General features: G+C 43.4%; 1 protein-coding gene and 1 pseudogene across 1 annotated transcript in view; both read left to right on the top strand.

The window, feature by feature from the left end:
• Positions 1–21415, top strand: part of KCNK12 (potassium two pore domain channel subfamily K member 12) — a 62979-nt gene that overhangs the window by 10342 nt on the left and 31222 nt on the right. The gene's annotated exons all lie outside the window — the stretch shown is intronic.
• On the top strand, positions 8470–9018 carry LOC140908218 (mismatch repair endonuclease PMS2-like; annotated as a pseudogene).

Genomic DNA, 21415 nt, shown 5'->3' with positions numbered 1-21415 from the left:
GGCCTGGTCTACACTGGGTGGCGGGGGGGAATCGATCTAAGATACACAACTTCAGCTACAAGAATAGTGTAGCTGAAGTCGATGTATCTTAGATCGACTTAGAATCACTTACTTCACGTCCTCGCGGCGTGGGATCGACGGCCGCTGCTCCCCTGTCGACTCTGTTTCCGCCTCTCGCCCTGGTGGAGTTCCAGAGTCGACAGCAGAGTGATCAGGGATCGATTTATCACGTCTATAGTAGCTATGATAAATTGATCCCCGATAGATTGACGTGGCCTTACTGCCCATGCAGACTTATTGCAGCATAAGCTGCAGTTGGATATAAGCAGTCCCAAAGAGCAGTTGTTCTAAATGGACTTGTATCCTGCCCTTACCTATCTCCACACAACAATATTATGTATAGATTTCCTGGAGTGGTTGTTGTGAAACATTTGTTTGAAGTATTTAATTAGGTAAGAGGAAATCAATTTTCTGTATGATATCTTTGAATGATAGCACACATCCAGCAATAATTCCATTAAATGTTTTCTAAATTCAGGTTAGCTCCAGTGAATTACAACAATAAACAATGTATCTACTTTAGTGTGATGAGACCAGGAATGTTCACATCGTTCCACAGACACCAGACCAGGTGAAAAGCAACAGTCAAACCAAAATGTAGTTTTGATGAAAATCACCGATATCATGTTTTCCCAAAACTCTGCAATTACATACTTGAGGTTTGTACTGACATCTTTTTGCAAAAGGATCAGATTTTCAGGTAAATACTCCCAGGCCTGGAGTAGAGTAAAAACAAAACTAAAGTGTGTAGGTATACATTTCAAAATGCATGTAATAAGGCAGAAGAAGCAGCAAGCATTATAAAGCTTTTCTCACTGAGCTGAAATGTCAGACTGCTTGCCTTCACTGCTACCTGACTAACTGCAGTTTGAAGCTGGCATGAAAGTGCTGTGTTTAGTTTTGTTTCTTCAGGATGGTCTGTTGTAGCAGGATTTGGTGCATCTGATAATGTGATGATTTTATCAATGTGCTAAGTGGACATATGGAAGCTGTTTTATCAATCTGTTGCTCCCAATAAAGATTAAAGGGCTAGATCCTCAATTGATGTGACTCAATATAACTCCATGGACTTAAATGGGGCTACAATGATTTATACCACCTGAGTACCTGGTCCATTTAGTTTTACAATTCCAAGCAATGTTTTCTGCTTCCTGTGTCTAGTTATGTACAGGGGTTTGCTCATCTGGATGGGAATTTTGCCAGCATATGGTCACAGCTTGCATTCATCTGGGGTAAAGAACACTAGAGACTCCACTTGGAGCCCATCAATATAATCTAACAGGTGACTAGAAAGGTCTTTTCTAAATGGTCATTATGAAATAATTTTGAACCTAAATTTAGTATTTTAGTTTAGAGAAAAAAAGCCAGCATGTTTTAAACAAAACTTAGTTTTAACAGTAATGCTTTCAAAATTTTTTTAAAAAATCAATGAGAGTATTGCTTAGAGTATCTTTGCAACCCAAATTTTGCATGATTGTGCTAATGCATGACAACCAGAAATTGAAACTGACTATCCTGATTCCATTGTCCACGACAAATGTAGTGCACAAAATAAGCAGCACAAATAATTTCATCTGAGAAATTATGAATCATATTATATATATTAACCATGTCTTTTCATTATGCAAAACTATGCCTCTTCCTATCCATTGTTGGCACTAGGCTAGATCCTGAGCCCCTGCTCTGGCTGATTTGTCCTGGTCTGAAAAGCCAATTTACGCAATTAGCTGGGGAGTCCCTTGACACAGGGGCATCCCTGGGTTGTGTAGAACTGATACAAATAGCTCCTACACCACCTCCCACCCAGCCCATTGCATGGGAGCATGTTAGAGGTGTGATGATAAGAGTGTGTGGCTGAATGCTGCTGTGCTCCAGGGATCCCCGCTAGTGCAACATTACTCAGGGACCATAGCCAGCCTGAGGCTGCTCTGGATTATTCTAAGGTCTGGAACAGTGTAGACCCAGACATGAGACCAGACAGCTGCAAGCAGCTCCTTTGAGGTCTCTGCCTCAGGTGTGCCGAGCCCCAGGGCATACTGGAATCCGGACAGCTGAGAATCTGGGCTGCTGTATATACAGCTTGTCTGGAAATTGAGACTAGGACTAGAAATTGAACTTCGGTCTCCCACATGGTAGTGCACAATGTTACTGAAAGGCCACTGGGACAGCCAAATACATGGTTTAAAGAGTATTAATATTAATATAGAATGTGCAACGTTTAATATGTTAACTTAATAGTTAAGTACATTTACATAGGCTAAAAGGACAAGACATGGTTTAAAAGGGAACTTTTATCTAAGAAATGTTTTAAAAAGGAAATTTAAGTACCAGAGCCATCATATATGAATACAAAAAGAAAAGGAGTACTTGTGGCACCTTAGAGACTAACCAATTTATTAGAGCATAAGCTTTCGTGAGCTACAGCTCACTTCATCAGATGCATATCGTGGAAACTGCAGCAGACTTTATATATACACAGAGAATATGAAACAATACCTATTCCCACCCCACTGTCCTGCTGGTAATAGCTTATCTAAAGTGATCATCAGGTGGGCCATTTCCAGCACAAATCCAGGTTTTCTCACCCTCCACCCCCCCACACAAATTCACTCTCCTGCTGGTGATAGCCCATCCAAAGTGACAACTCTTTACACAATGTGCATGACAATCAACTTGGGCTATTTCCTGCACAAATCCAGGTTTTCTCACATCCCCCCCACCTCCATACACACACAAACTCACTCTCCTGCTGGTAATAGCTCATCCAAACTGACCACTCTTCAAGTTTAAATCCAAGTTAAACCAGAACATCTGGGGGAGGGGGGGGTAGGAAAAAACAAGAGGAAACAGGCTACCTTGCATAATGACTTAGCCACTCCCAGTCTCTATTTAAGCCTAAATTAATAGTATCCAATTTGCAAATGAATTCCAATTCAGCAGTTTCTCGCTGGAGTCTGGATTTGAAGTTTTTTTGTTTTAAGATAGCGACCTTCATGTCTGTGATTGCGTGACCAGAGAGATTGAAGTGTTCTCCGACTGGTATATGAATGTTATAATTCTTGACATCTGATTTGTGTCCATTTATTCTTTTACGTAGAGACTGTCCAGTTTGACCAATGTACATGGCAGAGGGGCATTGCTGGCACATGATGGCATATATCACATTGGTGGATGTGCAGGTGAACGAGCCTCTGATAGTGTGGCTGATGTTATTAGGCCCTGTGATGGTGTCCCCTGAATAGATATGTGGGCACAATTGGCAACGGGCTTTGTTGCAAGGATAAGTTCCTGGGTTAGTGGTTCTGTTGTGTGGTATGTGATTGTTGGTGAGTATTTGCTTCAGGTTGCGGGGCTGTCTGTAGGCAAGGACTGGCCTGTCTCCCAAGATTTGTGAGAGTGTTGGGTCATCCTTTAGGATAGGTTGTAGATCCTTAATAATGCGTTGGAGGGGTTTAAGTTGGGGGCTGAAGGTGACGGCTAGTGGCGTTCTGTTATTTTCTTTGTTAGGCCTGTCCTGTAGTAGGTAACTTCTGGGAACTCTTCTGGCTCTATCAATCTGTTTCTTTACTTCTGCAGGTGGATATTGTAGTTGTAAGAAAGCTTGACAGAGATCTTGTAGGTGTTTGTCTCTGTCTGAGGGGTTGGAGCAAATGCGGTTGTATCGCAGAGCTTGGCTGTAGACGATGGATCGTGTGGTGTGGTCAGGGTGAAAGCTGGAGGCATGCAGGTAGGAATAGCGGTCAGTAGGTTTCTGGTATAGGGTGGTGTTTATGTGACCATTGTTTATTAGCACTGTAGTGTCCAGGAAGTGGATCTCTTGTGTGGACTGGACCAGGCTGAGGTTGGTGGTGGGATGGAAATTGTTGAAATCATGGTGGAATTCCTCAAGGGCTTCTTTTCCATGGGTCCAGATGATGAAGATGTCATCAATATAGCGCAAGTAGAGTAGGGGCTTTAGGGGACGAGAGCTGAGGAAGCGTTGTTCTAAATCAGCCATAAAAATGTTGGCATACTGTGGGGCCATGCGGGTACCCATAGCAGTGCCGCTGATCTGAAGGTATACATTGTCCCCAAATGTGAAGTAGTTATGGGTAAGGACAAAGTCACAAAGTTCAGCCACCAGGTTAGCCGTGACATTATCGGGGATAGTGTTCTTGACGGCTTGTAGTCCATCTTTGTGTGGAATGTTGGTGTAGAGGGCATTTGCTGGAAATGGCCCACCTGATGATCACTTTAGATAAGCTATTACCAGCAGGACAGTGGGGTGGGAGGAGGTATTGTTTCATATTCTCTGTGTATATATAAAGTCTGCTGCAGTTTCCACGATATGCATCCGATGAAGTGAGCTGTAGCTCACGAAAGCTTATGCTCTAATAAATTGGTTAGTCTCTAAGGTGCTACAAGTCCTCCTTTTCTTTTTGTGAATACAGACTAACACGGCTGTTACTCTGAAACCTGTCATTATGCAAGGCACTGCATTTAGCCGTATGGAGTGGAAATCTATCAACTGCATGAAAAAACTTGTACAGATACAGGCAGACGTCATCTTCCTTTCCAAATGCAAACAGATGGACATCGTACCAAAAGGACTGAAGGTAAAAAATCCATTACAATCTACATACCACACAGACTATGCTGACAGCTTGTGCCACACGCTCTCAAAGGAACTGCGGAACCACCTGATCAACATCCTCTACAGCAAACAGGGAAAGATTAAGCATGAGCTCTCAAAAATGGATACTCTCACAAAAAACCAACCTTCCACACAAGCTTCCTCGTGGCTGGACTATACTAAAACTAGACAAGCCATTTACAGCGCACACTTTGCTTCTCTACAAAAGAAAAAGGACACTAAACTTTCTAAACTACTACATGCTACAAGGGGCCACAGCAATGGTTCCCTCAACCCACCTAGCAATATTGTTAACCTATCCAACTATACTCTCAGCCCAGCAGAAGCAGCTGTTCTATCTCGGGGCCTCTTCTTCTGCCCCTCCACCCCCACGAACATGATACAGTTCTGTGGTGACCTAGAATCCTATTTTCGACGTCTCCGACTCAAGGAATATTTCCAAAATACCTCTGAACAGCATACTAATCCACAGAGGTCTCCCTACCAACACTACAGAAAGAGGGATTCTAGGTGGACTCCTCCTGAAGGTCGAAACAGCAGACTGGACTTCTACATAGAGTGCTTCCGCCGACGTGCACGGGCTGAAATTGTGGAAAAGCAACATCACTTGCCCCATAACCTCAGCCATGCAGAACGCAATGCCATCCACAGCCTCAGAAACAACTCTGACATCATAATCAAAAAGGCTGACAAAGGAGGTGCTGTTGTCATCATGAATAGGTCGGAATATGAACAAGAGGCTGCTCAGCAGCTCTCCAACACGAGTTTCTACAAGCCATTACCCTCTGATCCCACTGAGAGTTACCAAAAGCAACTACAGCATTTGCTCAAGAAACTTCCTGAAAAAGCACAAGATCAAATCCGCACAGACACACCCCTGGAACCCCGACCTGGGATATTCTATCTACTACCCAAGATCCATAAACCTGGAAATCCTGGGCGCCCCATCATCTCAGGCATTGGCACCCTGACAGCAGGATTGTCTGGCTATGTAGACTCCCTCCTCAGGCCCTACGCTACCAGCACTCCCAGCTACCTTCGAGACACCACTGACTTCCTGAGGAAACTTCAATCCATCGGTGATCTTCCTGATAACACCATCCTGGCCACTATGGATGTAGAAGCCCTCTACACCAACATTCCACACAAAGATGGACTACAAGCCGTCAAGAACACTATCCCCGATAATGTCACGGCTAACCTGGTGGCTGAACTTTGTGACTTTGTCCTTACCCATAACTACTTCACATTTGGGGACAATGTATACCTTCAGATCAGCGGCACTGCTATGGGTACCCGCATGGCCCCACAGTATGCCAACATTTTTATGGCTGATTTAGAACAACGCTTCCTCAGCTCTCGTCCCCTAAAGCCCCTACTCTACTTGCGCTATATTGATGACATCTTCATCATCTGGACCCATGGAAAAGAAGCCCTTGAGGAATTCCACCATGATTTCAACAATTTCCATCCCACCACCAACCTCAGCCTGGTCCAGTCCACACAAGAGATCCACTTCCTGGACACTACAGTGCTAATAAACAATGGTCACATAAACACCACCCTATACCGGAAACCTACTGACCGCTATTCCTACCTGCATGCCTCCAGCTTTCACCCTGACCACACCACACGATCCATCGTCTACAGCCAAGCTCTGCGATACAACCGCTCAGACAGAGCCAAACACCTACAAGATCTCTGTCAAGCTTTCTTACAACTACAATACCCACCTGCAGAAGTAAAGAAACAGATTGATAGAGCCAGAAGAGTTCCCAGAAGTTACCTACTACAGGATAGGCCTAACAAAGAAAATAACAGAACGCCACTAGCCGTCACCTTCAGCCCCCAACTTAAACCCCTCCAACGCATTATTAAGGATCTACAACCTATCCTAAAGGATGACCCAACACTCTCACAAATCTTGGGAGACAGGCCAGTCCTTGCCTACAGACAGCCCCGCAACCTGAAGCAAATACTCACCAACAATCACATACCACACAACAGAACCACTAACCCAGGAACTTATCCTTGCAACAAAGCCCGTTGCCAATTGTGCCCACATATCTATTCAGGGGACACCATCACAGGGCCTAATAACATCAGCCACACTATCAGAGGCTCGTTCACCTGCACATCCACCAATGTGATATATGCCATCATGTGCCAGCAATGCCCCTCTGCCATGTACATTGGTCAAACTGGACAGTCTCTACGTAAAAGAATAAATGGACACAAATCAGATGTCAAGAATTATAACATTCATATACCAGTCGGAGAACACTTCAATCTCTCTGGTCACGCAATCACAGACATGAAGGTCGCTATCTTAAAACAAAAAAACTTCAAATCCAGACTCCAGCGAGAAACTGCTGAATTGGAATTCATTTGCAAATTGGATACTATTAATTTAGGCTTAAATAGAGACTGGGAGTGGCTAAGTCATTATGCAAGGTAGCCTGTTTCCTCTTGTTTTTTCCTACCCCCCCTCCCCCAGATGTTCTGGTTTAACTTGGATTTAAACTTGAAGAGTGGTCAGTTTGGATGAGCTATTACCAGCAGGAGAGTGAGTTTGTGTGTGTATGGGGGTGGGGGGGATGTGAGAAAACCTGGATTTGTGCAGGAAATAGCCCAAGTTGATTGTCATGCACATTGTGTAAAGAGTTGTCACTTTGGATGGGCTATCACCAGCAGGAGAGTGAATTTGTGTGGGGGGGTGGAGGGTGAGAAAACCTGGATTTGTGCTGGAAATGGCCCACCTGATGATCACTTTAGATAAGCTATTACCAGCAGGACAGTGGGGTGGGAGGAGGTATTGTTTCATATTCTCTGTGTATATATAAAGTCTGCTGCAGTTTCCACGATATGCATCTGATGAAGTGAGCTGTAGCTCACGAAAGCTTATGCTCTAATAAATTGGTTAGTCTCTAAGGTGCCACAAGTACTCCTTTTCTTTTTGCGAATACAGACTAACACGGCTGTTACTCTGAAACCTATCATATATGAATACTTAACTCAGCTAGAATATTTTATTTTCAAAGTACTATACCAACATTAAATTATTCTTCACAACCCCCTGCAAAGTAGGTGTTATTTTATTTTACAGACGGAGAAACTGAGACAGAGAGAAGATAGATCAACATTTTCAAAGCACCCTGAATTTTTGGGCACCCAACTTGAGAGTTGGAGTTCTGGAAGCTCAGCACTTCTGAAAACCAGGCCCCAAGCTGTCTCCAATTGGACATCTAAAACTGAGAGCCCACTTTTGAAAATCAGGACCTAAAGGCCTACAGTCATGCAAGGGCTGGTCCTGTGCCACTGAAATCAATGGATGCTGGCTCAGGCTCAAAGTGAATAGTGCCAGTGCTGGGATCAGATTTCAGAGTAGCAGCCGTGTTAGTCTGTATTCGCAAAAAGAAAAGGAGAACTAGTGGCACCTTGGAGACTAACACATTTATTTGAGCATCAGCTTTCGTGAGCTACAGCTCACTTCATCGGGTGCATTTGTTGGTCTCTAAGTTGCCACTAGTACTCCTTTTCTTAGTGCTGGGATCAGAACTCAAGAGTTCCTGATTGCTATCCCATGCTCCCTTCTAGATCATGATGCCTTTCTAAGGAGGGTGTGCCAGCTTACTAACTGGTCACATGTTTAACAATATATCTAACAACCGTTTTAACAATATCAATGATATTGTTTAAAAATAGCAGTCTCTTTGATCCTGAAGAAAATTCAAAGGATTTTAAGAGTTTATTCGCATGATACTTGATTATTCCCTTTTGACTTTGCTACTGATTTCTCTGATCTAATGCATGTTGGAACATTTGGATTTCAAGGTGAAGCTCTGAGTTCACTGTGTGCGTTAAGTGATGTTACCATTTTTACTTGTCACAAATCTACAAAGGTTGGAACTTGTCTGGTATTTGATCACAATGGAAAAATTATTCAGAAAACTCCTTACCCATGACAACAGGGAACAACTGTTAGCATGCAGCAATTGTTTTATACCCTGGCAGTGCAGCACAAGGAATTTCAATGAAATATTAAAAAGGAATATGCAAAAATGGTCCAAATATTACAAGCATACTATATCATTTCAATGGGAGTGTGAATTAACTGCACCAATCAGGTTGGCCAAGGAAAAAAACACTCAGTGATGTGTATTACTGGAAGCTGTAGTCTAAAGGAAAACATTGGAGCAATATTTGGGCAAAAACAGTTGCAAAGCCTCATTCCCTTTGTTCAGCTACCGCCTAGTGAAGCTGTTTGTGAAGAATTTTTTTTAATTTTTTTGGTGGGGTGCGGGAGAGATAGCTCAGTGGTTTGAGCATTGGCCTGCTAAACCCAGGGTTATGAGTTCGATCCTTGAGGGGGCCATTTAGGGATCTGGGGCAAAAATTGGGGATTGGTCCTGCTTTGAGCAAGGGGTTGGACTAGATGACCTCCTGAGGTCCCTTTGAACCCTGATATTCTATGATTCTATACTCTGAATTTATCCTTGATGTTACTCCACTGAAATCAATGGAATTTCACCAGGGATGAGTTTGGAACACTGATTTCCAAATGCTGGTCTCCCCTCATAGTTCAACTAGTTCAAAATATTAGGTGCCAACGTTCTTCTCCTCCTTTTCTGCATTTTCTTTGGTGAGCACCCCCAGAAATGAATGAGCTCTTGTGCTCATTATGCACTTTAATAGCTCTCCGGCTGTTGAACTCACATTAGGTGGCTCCAGCCAATTAATTTTCTATTACTAGGCAACCTTACTGTATATTAGTTACTGCGTGTATATCAGCAATGAAGGGATCATAATTACTATGCTTATCAGCTGGTCTAGTTACTGCTGGATCATAAACCCAAACCCCGAGTAGAACTCTGTATACTTTGTTCCTATGGAGTCCAGATCAATCTCCATTCTCTATCTTCTGTATTTGCTTTGCTGTTTCATTCTCCTGAAATTTTCTCCCTTGTCTGCTTCTGTTACAGTTTCTCTCATACTCCCCAATTATTTGCCTCTCATAGGCACAATAATTCCTCCAGCTTCTGCTGTCTCCCCAATTTGCCAGGCTGCTCTCTACTGCTGATTTGTTTGCTTGATTAAATTTTTAATATTTGTTTGAGGACACATGTAATCTTTCAAGTTGACAACCACCAAACAAATAGGGAGGGGAAAAACAGTCTTGCATTTTCTTTCTATAACTAATTACCCCTTTGTCTCTCTTCAGCCTCTTTCCTGATACTTACCCTTGTTTCTTTGTCCAACTTGAGAACTTCTCCCTTCTTTGACCTCCCCCACCATCTGTCACAGATCATTTGGATGTCAGCATTTTTTCTCTCTTTTATTGGAGGGACATCTTTGCAAACATGTTTTCTTGCTTTTCTGGAATCTTCAATTGCTTTTCAACATTCAAGAAAGAGGCAGAGAACTGTACAAAAGATCTATCACCAACTAATATCATGTAGCAGTTTGTTGTTATGACATTCTAGAGTGACATAGGGTGGCATTAGCAAAGGCAGTCAGCATTGGCCTCAGTCTGCTGCTATTGTACTTACTGGGAGTTTTACCATTGACCTCGATGGTAACAGATGTATCCCATGCCTGTGCCTATGCAGAAGCCTGAATCTCCAGTGTTTCATACAACACTTTGAAAATTCCCATTCTCACAACAGGTATCAGTAACAAGTGCAGCTGAACCAGTGCTGAACACACATCTAGACACGGACAAACTAAGTCCAGCATTATTACTGTTTCTGTACCACTGTAGATTCATTGTCAGCAAAAGGTAATATTCAAGGCTTAGGCCTGGTCTATACTTGGGATTCAACCATTGGAAGCCAACAACTAGTGAGGCTGCATCATTGCAAACCCAAGCCATAGACACGGAGACATGTGATTTGTATAAATTGAGGTTAATCCTGCTTGAAACTGTAGTTTTCCTTGCCTACATTTGGGCTTTGCACCAGAACTGCAATGCTGGTTGCTGGCCACTAATGGCTGATTCAGAGTGTAGTGAGGCCTTATTGGAAATCCTCCAACCAGAGTGGGAGGGAACACCCTTTGTGACCAGGTAGGCAGAGCCAGACCAGACTTGCCCCTCTTGCCAGAATTGGGAAGGTGGAACAGGAAGTATAAAAGGCGTAGCTTCCACCTCCATGGGGCTGAGACAGTGAGGGACACAGATGCGTCCTGCTTGCTGCTGAACCAAGGGGCGCCCTCCTCCTGGAGGAGCCTATGTCTGCAGGGGAGCTGCCAGGACTGCCGTTGCCTGCCTACCCTGAGGAGGCTGAGGACACCCACAGAGCCAAGGTACCGAATGCAGGGATAGTAGGAAGTAGCCCAGAAACAGCCAACTCCAGTCTCACTGTGTTGCTGCCTGAATTTAGGTCAGCGTGCTGTGCCTGGATTCCCCACTGACCCAGTGGCAGAGTCTGCCACTGTTATGGTCCTGGGCTGGGATCCAGTGGAGTAGGGTGGGCCCAGATCCTGCTGTCCCCTGCTGCTGCCAACCCCACCCACAGGGTACCAGCTTCCCCATCATAGGCCAAAGGCCTGCATTTGTTTGTCATCTGCCAGAGCTAGGATGACAGATTGTGTGTGGTGCTCTTCCCTGTCTGAAGGCCTGAGCTTATAGAGTACTTAGCAGCTCTGCCCTGCCTGGGGGCTAGAGCACTACAGACTGCTCATTAGCTCTGCCCTGCCTGAGGGCCAGAGCCTATAGACTAGTGGTGGCCAAACCATAGCTTATGAGCCACATTTGGCTCTTTTACAGTTAAAGTGAGGGTCCCAGAGGCCACACCCACACATCTCCATTCTTTGCCTACCAGACTTGGGGGTAGGGGAGAGCTCGGGGGGGGTCTGTCCTGTGGTGGGGTAGTGGCGCTAGGGACTTCTGCCAGATACAGCTGGTGCCTGCTGAGCATGGGGGTGCAGAATTTAAAGGTTTTGCACCCCCCCCCCCAACAACTTGAGTCACACACTCCCAGGCATACCCCCTCCCTCTTTCCCTCAACAGTCCCTCCCTTCAGCTCCCAGGTATTAGCTCTGCATGGAGAGGCAGAGGCAAACAGCTGGGAGCTGCAGGGAGGGGCTTCTGCTTTAGTTCCTTGGGGAGAGGCAGCTGCAAAAGCAGTGACTCTTCTTATAGCAATCAGCTGTTTGCCACAGCCTCTACCCAAGGTGAAGATCCCAGCTTGCTGTGCAGGGATGGGGGCCTGGTGGCAATACATGATCGAGTGGTTTCCTTGAGGACCTGCTCCATGATTTTTCCAGGGTCTGAGGTGAGACAGACTGGTCTAGTTCCCTGGATTCTCCTTCCCTTTTTTAAAGATGGGACTCTATTTGCCTTTTTCCAATTATCTTGGACCTCCCCCGATCTCCATGAGTTTTCAAAGATAATGGCTCTGCCATCACATCAGCCAACTCCCTCAGATGCATTGTATCCAGCCCCATAGACTTGTGCATGCCCAGCTTTTCTAAATAGTCCTTAACCTGTTCTTTCACCATGGAGGGCAGCTCACCTCCTCCCTGTACTGTGCTGCCCAGTGCAGCAGTCTGGGAGCTGCCCTTGTCTGATGACTGAGGCAAAAATAGCATTGAGTACTTCAGCTTTTTCCACATCATCTGTCACTAGGTTCCCTCCCCCATTCAATAAGGGTCCCACACTTTCCCTGACAACCTTCTTGTTGCTAACATACCTGTAGAAACCCTTCTTGTTACTCTTCACATCCCTTGCTGGCTGCAACTCCAATTGTGCTTTGGCCTTCCTGCATTCTCGAGCAGTATTTTTATACTCCTCCCTAGGCATCTGTTGAAGTTTCCACTTCTTGTAAGCTTCCTTTTTGTGTTTAAACTCACTGAAGATTTCTCTGTTAAGCCAGACTGGTCGCCTGCCATATTTGCTATTCTTTCTGCACATCGGGATGTATTGTTCCTGTGCCCTCTGTAAGGTTTCTTTAAAATACAGCCAGCTCTCCTAGACTCCTTTCCCCCTCATATTAGCCTCCCAAGGTATCCTGCCCATCAGTTTTCTGAGGGAGTCAAAGTCTGCTTTTCTGAAGTCCAGGGTCTCTATTCTGCATCTCTCCTTTCTTCCTTCTGTGAGGATCCTGAACTCTACCATCTCATGGTCACTGCTACCCAGGTTGCTACCAACTTCTACCCTGTTTGTGAGCAGCAGGTCAAGAGAAACATGGTCCCTAGTTGTTTCCTTCTGCACTTGCACCAGGAAGTTGTCCCCAACACTCTCCAAAACTTCCTGGATTATCTGTGCACTACTGTATTGCTCTCCCAGCCGATGTTAGGGTGATTGAAGTCCCCCATGAGAACCAGGGCCTGTGATCTGGAAACTTCAGTTAGTTGTCCGAAGAAAGCCTCGTCTACCTCATCCTCCTGGTCTGGTAGGCTATAGCAGATGCCCACCGCGACATCACCCTTGTTGCACTCGCCTCTACATTTAACTCAAAGACTGTCAATGGAGTTTTCTCCAGTTTCATACTGGAGCTCTGAGTAATCATACCACTCTCTTACATCCAGTGCAACTCCTCCACCTTTTCTCGTCGCCTGTCCTTCCTGAAGAGTTTATATCCATCCATGACAGTGCTCCAGTCATGTGAGTTACCCCACCAAGTCTCTGTTATTCAAATCACATCATAGTTCCTTGACTGTGCCAGGACTTCCAATTCTTCCTGATTGTTTCCCAGGCTTCTTGTGTTCATGTACAGGCACCTAAGATAACTGATTGCCCTACTTTCTCAGTATGAATCAGGAGGCCTCCCCCATTGCACCCTCCTCCTTGGGTTTCCTCCTGGTATCTTCAGCCCCATGGTGTGTGCATGCCAGGGCTTGGGGCTTCAGCAGGAGCGGGGCAGGTGCCTCCCATGGGGCTGAAGCCCCTAGACCCCCTTCCCCACAGGGCTGAAACCCTGAGCCCTGGGCAGGCACCTCCCATGGGGCTGAAGCCTTGAGGCCCCCCTCCCTGCAGGGCTGAAGCCCTAAACCCCAGCAGGAGCCTCCCATGGGCCTGAAGTCCTGGGACCCTCCACCCTGCAGAGCTGAAGCCCTGAATCCCAGCAGCAGTCCTGCGGCTCTCAAACTTCTGAAGATTGTCGCATGTGACTTGGAGGGTCAGAAGTTTGGCCACTTACTGTTTGGGGTTCCACCTCATTAAGACAGTCGGGATGCTAACACCTGGTTTCCTAATTCCCCTGATACTAGGCAGTGATCCTGGCAACATAGAGAGGTGGTGTGGCCTCCCTCCGATCCAGAGAGGGAGGGATCACTGCAACACCATTACACAGGGCTCATCCAAAGTATAGACAAGGCCTTATCCACAGCTCCAGACTCCAGTAGATCTTAAATATAAAAAGTTGTGTTCAATGTTCATAGTCAGAAAAGGTTTTAAACAATAGGAAGTGTTGTAAACTAAAGGACGAGTGCATAACAACTCCCCTGCACACTTATGAAAAATACAAACAAACCTATTAATCCTTTAATTTTATATTTTGGCTTGATATAACTAATCCCGTAATGAAAAGCTATTACTCACTGGTTTTCATATTGTTTCAATTAATCAGAATGTAGAATCATCCAGAAAATTGATTTTACTGAACCCATTACAAATAGTTGGAAGAGGAATGCATCACCAAATTGTTTTTAAGTTCAGGGGTGAAATGTTTGAAAGTGTTCATCATTGATGTACTTCTGCTCCCACTGAAGTCAATAGATAAGCTAATGCTATGCGCTTTAGAAAATCCCACCTGTCATAAATATAAAGGGAAGGGTAAACCCTTTAAAATCCCTCCTGGCCAGAGGAAAAATCCTCTCACTTGTAAAGGGTTAAGAAGCTAAAGGTAACCTCGCTGGCACCTGACCAAAATGACCAATGAGGAGACAAGATACTTTCAAAAGCTGGGAGGAGGGAGAAAAACAAAGGGTCTGTGTCTGTCTGTATGCTGCTTTTGCCGGGGATAGAATAGGAATGGAGTCTTAGAACTTTTAGTAAGTAATCTAGCTAGGTATGTGATAGATTATGATTTCTTTAAATGGCTGAGAAAAGAGTTGTGCTGAATAGAATGACTATTCCTGTCTGTGCCTTTTTTGTAACTTAAGGTTTTGCCTAGAGGGATTCTCTATGTTTTGAATCTAATTACCCTGTAAGGTATCTACCGTCCTGATTTTACAGAGGTGATCCCTTTACTTCTATTAAAAGTCTTCTTGTAAGAAAACTGAATGCTTTTTCATTGTTCTAAGATCCAAGGGTTTGGGTCTGTGGTCATCTATGCAAATTGGTGAGGATTTTTACCAAACCTTCCCCAGGAAGTGGGGTGCAAGGGTTGGGAGGATTTGGGGGCGGAAAGACATGTCCAAACTACGTTTCCCAGTAAACCCAGTTAAAGTTTGGTGGTGGCAGTGGAAATCCAGGGGCAAAGGATAAAATTAATTTGTACCTTGGGGAAGTTTTAACCTAAGCTGGTAAAAGTAAGCTTAGGGGGTTTTCATGCAGGTCCCCACATCTGTACCCTAGAGTTCAGAGTGGGGAAGGAACCTTGACACCACCCTACATATTTTACTGGTATATTAGATGCATAACACAACTAACTGCAATTAATTATGGATCTGATTTTGCAAACACTTACTAATGCACATAGCACTTATTGCCATTTGTTGTCTCATTGACTTCAGTGGGACAGCATTACATCCAGTTGCAATGCTTGTAGGTTAAGCCTGATATTTGTAATATCAGGAAAAATAGAACAAAATGAAATCCATCTGCACTAAAATATACATGAAGGGCAGGAATAGCACCATCAGCACTGTGCAACAAATAAAAGATGTGGAGTAGACTAACAGACAAGAAAATGCGGTATGTCAACCTGGGTATCTATAAAGGTCATGTACTGCCATTACTCATGTTTAAAGGGCCACAGTCAGTTCTCCTTACTCATAGATCAAATGAACAGTAGTAATCTAGCTTTGAAGTGATTCTTCTAGTGAACATCAAACCTTCCTAAACTTGCGGCGAGTTGCATTATTCATCACAGCACCTTTTTTACATATACAAAATCCTGAGGGAATTTGTCTGAGTAAAAACGGAGTTAAGAACTTCCGGGTTCATCCAAGTACAATATGACAACTGAATGGAATCCTTCCAATTATTAAGTTGAAACAGCCATGAAATATTTGATCATCTCTCTACTTGGGCTGAGAGCATTATAAGAGCAAAGTGCTCAGCACTTAAGGGGGAAGAAGAAAGGAAGAGCGCCTTCGGCTAAGTCAACAGCAACCACTCTGGCTGTTTAAGGAGCAGTGAAGGAGTTTTAAAATGGAGAAAAATGAGTTCATCAGGCTTTGTTTGTGAACCAGAGGGTAACCCCAAGGAAAAATTATCTAGGAACTTATTTCTTTCTGATTTCAGCAATATCTTCTGGAAATAGAGAGCTCCATAAAACAGGATCATCTGTGCTGAAGCAGGGAAATAAAAATCCTGATGGAGATATTTCCAACTCCATTTCCAAACTGAGAACTAGTCATTTTAATTAGGGTGACCATATATTCCGTTTTGGCTCAGTCCGTCCCTTTTTTAAGCCCTGTCCTGGCCATCCTGACTTCTGTGGAAGGAGTGGCCATTTGTCCTGTTTGCTCTTGGCACCTCAGTTTGTCAAAAGTGGGGTGCAGAGGAACGTGGGCTGTGTGTGTGGGGCGGGGGCAAGCAACAATGCCAGCTTCACTCTGAGTGGACGCAGGGCTCGGACAGGGGACTGGCAGGGCTCGAATGAGCAGCAGCCCCAGCCCGCACAGGGGCAAGCAGGGCTCGGGCAAGCAGCAATCCCAGCCCTGCATGGGGGGCAGGCAGGGCTCAGATGAGCAGCTCAGGCCAGCCCTGAATGGGGGACTGGGTGGGGAGTCTGTCCAGCCTGGCACAGGAGGTGGGGAGGGGCACTTGGGCTCCCACATGGTATCCCATTTTCCCTCTGGGAAATATGGTCATTTTAATTTATAACACTGTCATTCCTGCAACTCCTAATCTGTCCTGTTAACCCAGTTGGAATTCCTCCCTTTGGATATCTGACACCTTCCCTTTCATTGCTTACACTATGTAACAAGACAATTGCTGACAATACAAATTCTTTATCTTTAAAAAGAAACAAACAAAAGATTAAAGGCCAACTTGTGGCCTGCCTAGTCAGGCATGAGGGAGCAGCACTGTGGGATGGGAAATAGATTCCTCAGAGCAGCTATGCTCCCCCACTTTGTGTTAGTAGGCAGGAGGAGGTTGAACTGGGTAGAGACTAGGGGGAGCCTTGGCTCTGCCCCTGAGCTTACCAGATAGAGAACACCTCCTGGTCTAGACCCAGTAGAGTTTACTTCTGCTTTGAAACAGCAGAGGAACAGGAGGGTAATTGGGGATCAGTCTCCCTTCTGAGCTGTTCCTGGGGCAGCATAACCACATGCTTCCCATTACTCTGAGCAGAAAGAAAGTCACAATCTAGCCCTTATTAATATGTCACTAACCACTTTTCAAAAGAGAAAGTGGAGTCAAAACCAATTGAGTTTCATTTGCTCTCACATAAAAATCGTGAACACCCACAAACGTCATACGTTTTCTGTGCATGACCCTGAACTGGCCCAGGTTCACTTGAAAGGTTCCTGAATTATGGCAGACCTTTCACCAAGCACAGTCTGAGGTCAAGGGCCTTGATCCAGCTCCCATTCTGTTGGCTTTAAGGGGCACTAAAGCAGGCATTTCACTTGAACTAATAAAAAATAAAACTATGCTCAAATAAATTTGTTAGTCTCTAAGGTGCCACAAGTACTCCTTTTCTTTTTACTAAAACTTTGAAATTTTCAAAATCTGTTTCACTCCATGGGATTTAAAAATGGAATTAGTTTTCTTTGAAAATTTGTTTGGAATTTCGTACTGATGGTTTTTGGTTGTTTTTTTTCCTATCAAAATTGTTTTTTATTTAATTTCCAAATCTAAGATTTTGATTTTTGAGGATTAATGTGATTAAGCTGGTCCATCCAAATTGGCATTGAAAAGGCCTAGAACTGAAAATAGTAAATTTCACAGAATCAGTGTTTTTGCAAAAGTAGAAGCTTTTGCAAAAAATGGCCAAATTTTGTGGGGGAAAAACATTGTCAAAGATGTTTAACAAGCTCTGTATTTCACACAGCTCTGATAACATGATATACTGAGTCTGCAGATCTCTAATAACAGTCTTCATATTTTCATGATTTTTAGTATTTGATAGCATTTCATTTTCTTTGGGGTTCTGATTTCCGATCCTGCTTCTTAGTAAGGATTCTTAAATTTAAATTGCTTTTGCAGAAGGTTCCTGGTACTTGTAGCTGATTTACAAGAATGTTCAGTCTCTCTTAAGGGATTCTTTCAATCAAAAACAGATTAAAAACTTACTTTAATAAAAATAACAGCAATGGGATAAAGGTACATGTAGAAAACATTGCATTTTGATCCTCCAACCAGTATGTTAAAGTAGTGGCATGGTATAAAAGTAGCCATATTTAACAGTGCTGAAAAAAATCGATAAATTCACCAGCATCAGCCCACAAATATTCAACTCTATGAACCTCAGTAAGCCTAGAATTATTGGTCAAGCAATATATTCCTTATTTATTTTGAACAGAACATTTGTCAGTGTTTTTACCAGGGGAATTTGTACAGATATTTACAACATAAAAATAAGAAGGATGATCTTGTGATTAAGGCATTGGTTAACACTCAGGAAATCTGGGTTTCCTATGCTGCTTTATCATAGACTTCCTGAATGATCTTGGGCAAGACAGTGAGTGCTTCAGTTTTCCACCTATTAAATGGAGATAATAGTACTTCTCTAACTCACTGGAGTGTTGTGAGATTCCCAGACACTATGGTGTAGGGAAATTTATAAGTACCTTGATAGATTTAGTCTTCTGTATCATTTGAAAGCAGATGGTCATAGAAGGAAGGAAAGTAACTCTAGTCATTTCCCCTCTGTTTCCTCTGGTAAATGTGGTCACTTTCCCTTTGTATCTGAGAGCCACAGAAAGGATAGGGTTAGCAATTTTTCTGGTGGCATCAAGAGGTGCTGCAGCAACAGGGATTTTGTAAAGTTGTAATATTAAAAAAAAAAAAAAAAATCTCAGTTTCCCTGCCATCGAGCTGCTGGGTTTAAAGAAAGGGAATGTGAGCTAGTTCTTGGTGGTGGTCTCACACACAGACAGCTGCTACCTGTGTCACTGAAACAATAGTAACAGTAATAGAGCTCTCTTATGGAGGGACAGAGACAATATGCCTGGCAGGACCACAATGCTAACACAGAGCTAGAAAGACAGGCTTTCCTTGGTAATATATATATATAACATTTCTTCAATGCCTAGGGACCAAGCATAAAGCAGAATTTCCAGAAGCGATGGCACCAGGCAACAAGCATTTGATTGCAAAATTCTAGCACTTCCCTTGGCAGCAAATGAAATGGGTTTTAGGCTGACTGGCATTCAAAAGAATAGGTTTACACAATTGATGATTGCGTTAAAAGTGTAATATAGTAAATATTACCCAATACTGACTATACCCTTCTTTTGTTCAAACCCTTGGAAATACACAAAATGACATAAAATAAATATTCCTAGCAATGTACAGTTGTTTGACAGGTTTCTAGCATGTTGCTTCCATCTAAATACTTTTAATTTGGATGGTGTTCAATAAACCAAAGAGATCTGAAAGCCATGAGAATATAACAAAATATGGATGATACCCTGTCATAAATATAAAGGGAAGGGTAAACACCTTTAAATCTCTCCTGGCCAGAGGAAAAACCCTTTCACCTGTAAAGGGTTAAGAAGTTAAGGTAACCTCGCTGGCACCTGTCCAAAATGACCAATGAGGAGACAAGATACTTTCAAAGCTGGAGGGAGGGGGGGAAACAAAAGGTTCTCTCTGTCTGTGTGTTGCTTTTGCCAGGACCAGAGCAGGAATGCAGGTCAGAACTCCTGTAAAGTCAGTAAGCAATCTAGTTAGAGAGGCGTTAAGAGTCTGTTTTGTTTAAATGGCTGATAAAATAAGTTGTGCTGAATGGAATGTAAATTCCTGTTTTTGTGTCTTAAGGTTTAATCTAGAGGGATTCGCTATGTTTTGAAAATGATTACCCTGTGAGCTATTTACCATCCTGATTTTACAGAGGTGATTCTTTTACTTTAATTAAAATTCTTCTTTTAAGAACCTGATTGTTTTTTCATTGTTCTTAAGATCCAAGGGTTTGGGTCTGTGTTCACCTATGCAAAATTGGTGAGGATTTTTGTCAAACCTTCCCCAGGAAAGGGGGTGTAGGGCTTGGGGGGGATTTTGCAGGGAAAGACCTTTCCAAGTGGGCTCTTTCCCTGTTATATTCGTTAGATGCTTGGTGGTGGCAGCAATAAGGTCCAGGGACAAAAGGCAAAATATAGTTTGTACCTTGGGGAAGTTTTAACCTAAGCTGGTAAAAATAAGCTTAGGGGGTTTTCATGCAGGTCCCCACATCTGTACCCTAGAGTTCAGAGTGGGGAAGGAACCTTGACATACCCACCTGTCACTTTGTTCCTTTTCTCTGCCATTTCAAATGCATACCTTCTTTGCAAAGTTTTGATCCACTCTGGCACCTGAAATATAATCAAGAATTTCATTAGACAAAGAAAATGTGAAAGAGAATGTTTGAAGCACCCAATCTGAGATGACAGGGAACAAGTTATATCTTGAAAGGTGTTACTTAAAACACAATTTTCCTCATATGGAAAATGTCATTCTCCAAAGTGTTTGGAGAAAGGCAAGTAGTAGAAACAGCTACAATAGTAACAATAACACTCAGAGAAATCAAGATCCCTAGGGAAAGAAGCTCAAATAAATCAACTACATCAAGGGTTTAGGAAACTCAGAGAAGGTGGTAGTCTGGTTTTACTCATATACAGTATCTCTCTCTCTCTCTCAGGCTAAAGGGAAATGGCCAGGCTTTGGCGGTCCAAAGAATAACCTTAGATGTATGCTGGTGTAAATGAAAACAGAATCCAATCCTGATTTGCTCTGTGTATATATATTTTGCTGTTTTAGTTATTTGGGATTCAGTAAATATTCAGCTATTATCATTTCAAGATTACATGCGCATTGGCTCTGTATGATCAGTTGAACTTAGCCATGATTCTTTTGGAAGAAGATCATAGAAGATTAGGGTTGGAAAAGACCTCAGAAGGTCATCTAGTGCAACTCCCTGCTCAATGCAGGACCAACACCAACCAAATCATCCCAGCCAGGGCTCTCATTCCAAGATATTCTAAATGTGTAAAGTTACAGGCTGCCAAGTCTTAAAGCTGAAACTTTGCACTCTCTGACAGCAAGAAGTGGTGATTTAAAATTTAGAAGTGTAACAAGCCAAGTGAGATGGACTGCTTCTGCACAGAATATAGAATGTGAATTAGTAGTCTTGTGGCAGCACTGATTGCTTTTAAAGTAGAATTTTTAAGACCATCACCTTTTAAAGCGTATTAAAGTTTGACTGAATTACGTCATTGGGAGTGGACTACATCCACCCTGATCAAATTGGCCCTGTCAACACTGGTTCTCCACTTGTGAGGTAACTCCCTTCCCTTCTTGTGTCATTATATAATGCCTGTATTTGTAATTTTCACTCCATGCTTCTGAAGAAGTGGTGTTTTACCCACGAAAGCTTATGCCCAAATAAATCTGTTAGTCTTTAAGGT

The sequence above is a fragment of the Lepidochelys kempii genome, chromosome 3, assembly GCF_965140265.1.
Source record: "Lepidochelys kempii isolate rLepKem1 chromosome 3, rLepKem1.hap2, whole genome shotgun sequence".
NCBI classification, from domain to species: domain Eukaryota; kingdom Metazoa; phylum Chordata; order Testudines; family Cheloniidae; genus Lepidochelys; species Lepidochelys kempii.
Note: the sequence above shows the minus strand (reverse complement) of the source record. Positions and strands in the feature narration are given on the sequence as shown.